At 28.3% G+C, this 9,723-nt stretch overlaps 1 protein-coding gene across 2 annotated transcripts in view; it reads left to right on the top strand.

Moving 5' to 3' along the window:
• LOC106678460 (uncharacterized) overlaps positions 1 to 9,723 on the top strand; it is an 83,252-nt gene that overhangs the window by 30,887 nt on the left and 42,642 nt on the right. The gene's annotated exons all lie outside the window — the stretch shown is intronic.

The following is a 9,723-nucleotide window of genomic DNA, read 5'->3' as shown; positions in this document are numbered from 1 at the left end:
TAATCCTTTATTAAAAAATAAATTGTAATATTTTTATTTATTATTTAAAAAGATTTTTTAAACATCCAGTGAATTTGTTTTTTTTAGATTTGAACTATAACTCTTTTTGTAATTTATTTAACGTCCATCCAAGTGGACAAGGTTATTTATAAATCTATGCTGTATTCTGTACTGATTAAAATCTTTCCAGGAAGCATATCTGTGAAAAAAATTTAGTCCCAAGCTAGAACAAAAAAATGTTGCAAAATACATCTCTGTTGATTTCTTAAAATAAAATTTTGATAGCGATTTTAAACTTATTTTCGGCTCATCAAAATTAAAACATTATTTTATTCTCCTTCATCATCTAAACAGTGGGAAATGGTAATAATAGATGAATAAAATGAATTTTTCTTTTTGGTAGATATTACGAGAACTCATCAGAAAAAGATTTTTTTTTTTTTTATGATTCGAAGACGAAAAGTCTATAACTCAATAAGTAGATTTATTTTTCTGTGAAATCGTGCAAAAAATGCATTATTGATTTTTATTATTTCTTCTCAGGTATTGCAGCTTTAGCGAGAATGTTTTTTTAATTTTTATAAACAGATAAAGAAAAAAAATAAAATAATTTAGTAATCAACTAAACGAGAATTATTTTCCTGGAAATTATAACTTATTACGTAAATGATCCAGAATGAGGTAATGTAATGGAATACTTTGTACTGAAAAAAAATGCTTTTTACGAGCTTATTAATCTAACTATAAGAATCATACTTTTTTTTTATCATTATTAGATAATTTCAATATGGCTGCTGTTGTGAGACCTTTCGACTAGTTTACGACAGATCATTTTAACAATAGAGTCTATTTCTGTAAGTCGCGCGTTGTATATGCCGGCCTTAGGTAAGCAAACAGGGAACCTACGACGACAAGTCTATTGCTCTAGTGCATTTTTCTATTTATGGATATCCGTCGGTTTTTTTTATATCCAAAAGTTTTCTCTTCTCCCAACAATTAAGTTCTGAAATAAACTTGTTTGATAAAACACAAGATCATAAAGATGACGTCAAAATATTTATATCTTACTTTTGTGAAAAAACACAATTTTTTAAGTTACTATGGAAAGAGTTTTTGGAATTCTAAACTATATTCGCGTAAATTGCAACAGTTATTATGAATTTTAGCAGAAGCTGACACTAGGCTGGGGAACATACGGTGCTGATCTCCAGCTAGGGATGGGATATTGATATCGATATTATCGGAATATCGATATTTTCGATATAATATCGGAATGAAAAAAAAAAAAAAAGGTCCCACCTTAAAAGTATATATAAATAAAAGAAATATTGACAATATACACTCCAATGTAATATATCTATAATCATATATTCAGGAGGAAATATTCGTGCCAAAATATAATATGACAAAGATATTCCGATGTTATTTAATCCAAATATCGATATTTCGTTTTGAAAGACTAGAAAATTATATAGAGATTTTAAAATACGAATATCGATATATTATTTTGATAAATACTAATTTCTTTCGATATTTTGTAATATTGTAGTATCGATATGGATTATAAGCAACATTATTCCGATATTATTTTATCGACATATCGATATTTTGTTTAAAATGACTAAAATATTATATATAGATTTTTAAATAGGAATATCGATATTTTTTTTGATAAATACATATTTATTTCAATATTTTCTATTTTTGTGATGTCGATATAGAATATTAGCAAAAATATTCAGATATTATTTTATCGAAATATAAAATAAGATATCGATATTAAATTTTCTATACTATTTTCTAGTCTTTTGAAATAAAATATCTATATTTAGATAAAATAATATCGGAATATTATTGCTCATATTCCATATCGATTACAACAATAGAAAATATCGAAATAAATATGTATTTTTTAAAATAAAATATCGATATTCCATTTTTAAATTTTCTATATATTATTCTACAATTTAAACAATTATATTTTTGTTATTTTTATGATATGGTTGTCGTGGTGTTGGTTTGTTTCATAGTTATTAAGAGTTTCTTATATATTTTGATTAGGTATGACATAAAATAAGTCTTCCTATGTCAGGTTACGTTATCATTTTATAATTATTATTACTTTAATTCATAAATTTTCGATATCGATATTTCGATATTTTAGTACCGATATGGATATCGATATTTTTCTTTCGATATTCCATCCTTATCTACAGCACTATTCCAAGGTTTCTGGCTAACCTCACTATTCAAAAGTTTTAATAAAACTTTTATATTTACGATGACAAATGTTATGAAGGACAATTAAAACTATCATAATTTTACATATACATCACATTTTCGTCTGATTTGCAAAAAAAATTAATATATGCTTAAACATACAAAAATAGTAACATTGAAATATAATAAACGAATATGACCTCATTTATTAATACCAAATTTAAATGCGATATCTAGTGGTAAAAAGGTTCCCCACCACTGGCTTATACCTTTTGTAACCTTTTATTATGATTAACTGAGACAATCGAATTATAACCTTTTACCAATACTCTGCAATACTTTAGTTATTAACAATCATAAACAATATTTTTTTAATATATCCTTTACAAGTTTCTTATAACTAAAATATTTCCAGCTCTCCAACATGCACTAGTACTTTAATTGACCAGATATACAAAAATATGTTTAAAAATCTTCCTTGATAGAAATAAAAAATAAGTTCATGTTACTAATTGAGTTTCCTTTTTTTAATAAAAATCTTGTCTTTTTTTCTGCGAATAATGAAGCAAGCGGTGATTGGTGGAACACTTCTCAAGCCCCACCCAGACTTTAATCAAGCCAATTCGAATAATGAATTACTACATAACCTTTTGATAATTTTCCTTTTAAAGATGAATTCAAAAGGGATTCTATATTTATGCCTTTACAAGTGCTGCAGAATAAGGGTGTGATTCAAAGCTGAGTTTTATACAACTCTACCAATTGAAGATCTCAGTTTTCAGCGCGATTCGAGAGGTAGTTGCTAAAAGGTTTCCACTTCCAAAACATCCGCAATCCGAATTTTTTTCATTTCATTCTTTTTTTCATACATTAAAAGCTATAAAGACACAATATAATCTCGCTTTTCTTACACGGTAAGCAACAATGCGATCCATCCAGTACTTTAAGTCTCAATGTGCTATGCAAAAACTTTTAGACAATGAAAGATTCGAAAGTTTATATCCTGATTTAAGTTAGGATCGCTTATTATTTATTTCAGTAATTACTAAAATGAACTTAAAATACAATGAAATTTTCAGTCTGCAAATTCCTTAGATTTAAACATTTTTTTGTGATCTTAGGTCAGAATGAAGTTTGTACATCAATTTTGCCACCACCTTAGAGTCGTATGGGTTCCTGGAAGAGGTCAGTGTTTCTACCAAAGGATGAATGTAACAAGATATTCTTTGTAGAGAGTTTTTGTAGTATGCTTAGGAAGTGCCTGAAGCTGTTGAGATGTCAATTTGAGTGCCAAGTAAGCGCCCAGACTTTCGCGATTCATTGGGTGTTCTATAATCGATAACAGGTCCTGTAAACTATGTAGAGACCAATTTTAACTATTTTTTCAACCAATAAAAAGTACTGTTACAATTCTGTTTTGATGTTAGCGTTCAAAATCGCGTTGTGCACTTTCAGATTTCGAAATCCTTTTATAAAGTAAGACAAGAATAACCCCTTCAGTAGTTTGCTCTGACCAGTGCCATCATTACTCCATGGGACCAATAGCACCCCTTCTTCTTGTGATCCATGAATTAAAAGGATTCAATGATGAACCGAAAAGTACCACTGGAGTATCACTGATGTTGACTGAAACTAACATATCTGAGTCCCCTGAACTGATGAAGAAAATGGACTTTTAATAAACTAATTTCAATAAACTAAGAAAAATTTATTTTCTTTCTATTTCATGTATAAGTGATTTATTTTCACTGTATAAAATAAAAACGGGTTAACATAAATAAATGATTCTTTAATTAAAGCTAATCAAACAAGAGATAATGCAGAAATCCCAGAAGATGACTGACTTTATTAAAAATCAAAGAAAAAAGAAAACTCACCCCAAATCTAAAAAAAATAAACTTTTCAAAGACAAATTCCAAGCAAATAAGAAAAAAGGTAAACAAAGAAACTAAGATTAAGTAAAAACACTCAAAAAGTCAAAAAACTTTTGATAGAGAAAATTATTAAGGAAATAGAAAATAACTCATATCAATCTGACTTTGCAAGAATTGACGAATAAGACTTTGACTTCGATGATGACTTAATTAAAGTTTCTCCTTTCGATGATGACTTAGTTAAAGTTTATCCTTTCGATGACCTTACTCATAGTCAAGACAAAGACTCTTATGATACAAGTCCTCTCTGACGTATCAGCTATATAAATTGTTCAAATTAACCCGTCTTTGAAGAATGTTACACTTTCTTACTTTACAAAAACCTGATAACTTTACCAAAGAAATCAAAACCTTAGGAACTAACATACAAATTTTAACAATCAATGAAGAATATATCACCATTAAGCTTAATTGTATGTTTTTTCTAATATATTGTAAAAAAACAAGTTAGAGAAAATTAATTGTCATGTCATAAATACGCAGAAAACCCAAAGAACAAAATATTTAGATAATATGGTCTAAGTACCGTAGTTGGATCTCCGGCAACATGGACACCGAAAATGAAGAAAATATTTTATATTTTAACCAAAATTTAATGTAATATGGACCATATAGAACACAATGAACATGCTAGACTAACTCTAAACAACAAGTAACTTCAAACCTAATAAAGGAATAACTATTCTTAATATATATAAAGATTACATAGAGAAAATAAACAACTTTTCTGACACAGATCTAGTAAAATTAATTTACCATCACTTACTATTTATTTCAAATATAATCCAATTTCAATTAAACTACATTAAATGATAATTCATATTAATAATTGAATTATAATCTCTAAATCAGAATGAGGGATTACTCACTAGAGCATACTGATGACTCTAGAGCTAGAACATCTTAAAATCCCTTACAACGAACCTATATGACTAACAGTAGAACTAAACTGGTAACTCAGTAATATTTTCTGTTCACTTTCAGATAAACTCTACACAAAACTTTCTATAATGCCTAATCATATCACATAAAAAGAAATACCAGAGCTATTAGGTTAATAATAAAAGTCAAATGAAAAGCTAAAAATTTTAAGTGTTCCACCAGCATATGAAGATAATGTAAATATCCCTTTAATTTCACCTTATAATATTAATTATAATTCTGTTTTATTTACTAATGATACCTTTGAGGTAATTCAACAAATAGATATAAGCAATATAAAATAGGTTTTATATGGGTATGTCAGTTACAAGTCCAAGTCAGTGTAGGAATGCCAAGGAATGAACTGGCCGACCACGCTGCAAGAGAAGCACTAGCTTCCGGGACGGGGTAAAGCAATTTTAACTCCGTCAGAAATGACCAAACCCCTTAAAAAGGAAATAAAAGATAAATGGCAATCTTTGTGGAGTGAATGTTCAAGGAGTAAATTAAAAATTATTAAAAAGGATGTCAAGCCCCTTGGTACCTCCAGCCGCAAATGCCATAGAGAGGAGGTTGTACTGACCACAGTACAAGAGCCCAAGAGGAGAAAAAAGGCAGTTATCTCACCCCAATTTTTGATTACTTTGATGAAAACTATGTATAATTACTAGTCAAAATTTATGAGTCTGCCAAGTATAGGGGGATTAAAAAATGGCGGCTGTTTCAAAACCTTAAAAAACATTGATTTTTCATTCGGACCTCTATATCTTAAAAACTACCTACAACACTAGAAAACCTAAGAGCGCATTATTTAAAGAAGAGTAAATTTGCTGAAATATTTACCCTAAAAGAGCTAATTACGTCCAATAGTTTTCGAGATATAGCATTTTAAAAAACAAAATATCTTAAAAATTTACTGAAAGATTAGTAGTTAGTTAATTTATTTTGAGAAATCTATATCTCAGAAACTATGTGATATACAGATATCTATTAGGACTCAAACGAAAGCTAGTTTAATGGACTATAAACGAGATTACGACCTTTACCTTCGTAGGAATAGTAGTTTTCATGATATTCGCTAAAATAAATTGATTTATAGTTGTTCGGACAATAAATTTGATTTATGAAAAACTTTATTTCAGAAACCATTGGACCTTCTGATGTCTGCCAGCGCTCAAATTAAAGCTAGTTAAATTTACTACAAAATAGTTAATTATGTTTATGTTTGTAGTAGTAGTAGTTTTTATGACATTTGACAAAATAAACTCACAAAATGTTAATTTCTAGTTGTTTTCGAAAACTATTTAACGTAAATAACTCTATTAGGGCTCATATTTTAGCAAATCTTCTCTTCTTTAAATGACGTTCTCTTAGGTTTTCTTGTGTTGTTCCTACTTTTTAAGATATAAAGCTCTGAATGAAAAATTAGTTTTTTTTTATAGCTTTGAAACAGCCGCCATTTTTTATTCCCCCTACCTATACTTGGCAGACTCATCAATTTTGACTATTAATTATAAATTAATCAAAAATTGAGATGAAATAACTGTATTTTTTCTCCTCTTGGGCTCTTGTACTACCAGGCTGAGAATAGGTCACACGAGGCTCACCCACTCCTATCTTATTTCAAAAGAAACGTCTCCGAACTGCCAGTATTATAACAACAATTTGACAATCAGCCATATTTTCCAATTTGAATGTAATTTATTTTAAATTAACATATAGAAGCAAAACATTTCGGGACTATTATCCCATATTCATGTACTTTAAAACCTACAAACAAAAACAATCCACCATAATAACAATCTTCATGTGTATTACAATTCATACAATTATATTCACCTCATAATCAGTCAAAAATTTGAATTTCATAAAGGAAATCATGTCATATCTACATTGCTTTACACTGTTCTCACTTTTTTATCAAAGTCTATGATGATTGGGAATCTATTGTTTTATCAAAGTGATAAAAAAGTGAGAGCAGTGTAAAGCAATGTAGACATGACATGATTTCCTTTATGAAATTCAAATTTTTGATTCATTATGAGGTGAATATAGTTGTATGAATTGTAATACACTTAGATGAAGTTTATTATTATGTTGGATTATTGTTGTATGTAGGTTTTTAAAGCACATGAATATGGGGCAGTGGTCCCGAAACGTTGTGCTGCAATATTTTAATTTAAAATAAATTACATTCAAATTGGAAGTTTATTAACCTCAACAACTTTTTATTGATAAAACAATAGAATTAGTATTTCAGTTTTTAAAATCAAAAGATTCACTGACAAAAATATAACATTGAGCAGAGAAAAAAATAATAATAAAAATAAATAATAAAATTAAAAATAAATAAAATCAAACAAATATAAGCAAAATTAAAAAATATATAAATGGCGTTGATGAGAAATTATGTTTGGCGCCGCTAAACAAAAACAAACAAACAATAGAGGTTTTAGAAGCTTATGATATCACTTTATCTGAATTTATTACTTCTGTATTCTATATTATTTGTTTATATCTGTTATGCTTTCAACATTCAACATGTTAACAACATTGTAAATTTAAAATTCTTAGTATTCATATTAGTGAATAAATATGACCTATCCCAAATCCAAATGTTACCCGAAATCCACAACCTGAAGAACACTTAGATGACAGAGCCAGGGCTAGGTTTCAAGATATACAGAAAAATATGCAATTATCATGAGAAATTTTAATTTTACTTTAAGATCCTTACGTTCCTCTCATTAGGCAAGTCTTACAGTCTAGTAGTCAGTAATGAAATTAACAAGTTCTATTATAATAATTTTAATTTGTTAAAAAAATTGTTCATTGTAGTTTTTTTTTACGTATAAACATAATTTTATTTTGCAATTATTGAAGGCCAATTGTATAATTTGGTGATATAAGACAGCTGTCAAGGATTTAAAAAAAAAAACCGACAGTTTCATATGGCAGGCTTGTTTCCTTCACCTAAGTAACATTATTTATTGTTATTTCTTTGTAAAATTGTCTCACACTAGCGACGTCACAATATTTGAACTGAATCAAGAATGTTAGAATTATAAGCTCGAAAATGTTTCCGCATTTGAATACTTAAAATGTACCACTATAGATTTATAAGAAATTGAGATAGATTTAATTCAGTGATGTTAATAAAAATTTTGCTGTAATTTTTTTTCTACTGCTCACAGGCTATCCAAGATTTTAATAAAGATTAGTCACGAAAACAAAGACATAAATTTTATAATATAATATAATAACATTTTAGACAGTGAGGAATGAGCATATTCCCATTAACTATTAATCTTTAGCCAGCTTTCCGATTGTCGGGGCATAATCTTCAGATACGGCTGCAATATTAATTGTCCCGGGAGTCGCGAATGGTGGTCCGCTATGCAAAATATTTCTGTCACCATTATCTTTAATTTATAGATTAAATCGTTACGTGCCTAACACTGCACGAGGCGAAACGGGCTAAGTAAGTTCACATACAATTGTGCCTTTGAACTGGGAAATTTTGATGAGTTTGTAACCTGTCAGCTTATGCACATTTTATATCAACAATGAGCCACATCGGGGTTTTTCGTTGGTACGTTTCCCAAATAAATCTAGCTAGGATAAGAATAATTTTATGAAAAAATTAAAGGAGACATGGAGTAGACCAATTATCTAATATCTAGTAAGTTTGCATCATTCCAATCAGGACAATAGACGTTTAATTGATATTAAAATAAAATTATTCATCTTGAAAGAATCTTTATTCATTTTATTTGGCCATTTTTTTTATTCAATTTATCTTTAAATTTTTTATGTATATTCATTTTCTTATTCTGTTTGACTTATGCTGGAGAAATAAAATTCTAGAATCTTTACAACTTATTATAACTTATTCTGTTACTGTAGCCGTGAGTCAACTCTGTAAACCCACAGAGCCTCCCCACTTAGCCTCATAAAAAGGATACTCTCAATTGGAGAAAATTCTGGTGGTTACCGTGATCATGAATAGACCACCTTGTTGCACAACCTTTGTTCAAGAAACAGAACTTTCTACATGTACAGAACCACTGACCATTCATGGGTTGTAGCGGTGCAGGTTTCTATTTTCAGTTTCATCAAAATTTGATTTATTTTAAATAGAGTTAATTATTTCTTTTTAAATAATAGTATACAGAAATTGCTAAGGGTCATATATTCTTCTGAGAAAACAAACAACTTAAAATTTAACAATATCAAAATAAATCTTTTACAAGTATTTATGAATTGGATAACGTTTTGGACTACATTTAGTCCATTTTCAATACCAATCCCCAAAACCAGTAAAATTGCAAAACATCTTTAAAAACTCATATTCATCATTTTACTAAATTAAAACTTGCGCGTCACTATAAATTGAAAAACTTACATGATATGTTAAAATATTATTATCCACTTCATAAAATCTTAATGTTATCATATTAATTTTTTTCTTTTACCCTCATTTTTAAATTAACAAACTATTAATATAGTGTATATGTATTTTCGTACTATTAATTCTTAATATTATATATTCATTACTGAATGAGCTACATTAATTTAATGAGTTGTAGTGAAAAAATCTCTTCCTTATAAAATTTCATAAACAACGTTTCAGTGCCATCTCCATATG

Source organism: Halyomorpha halys, unplaced genomic scaffold (genome assembly GCF_000696795.3).
Source record: "Halyomorpha halys isolate HHAL.00 unplaced genomic scaffold, Hhal_1.1 Scaffold144.1, whole genome shotgun sequence".
NCBI lineage: Eukaryota > Metazoa > Arthropoda > Insecta > Hemiptera > Pentatomidae > Halyomorpha > Halyomorpha halys.
The sequence above is the reverse complement of the archived record's forward strand: the minus strand, read 5'-3'. Positions and strand labels throughout refer to the sequence as shown.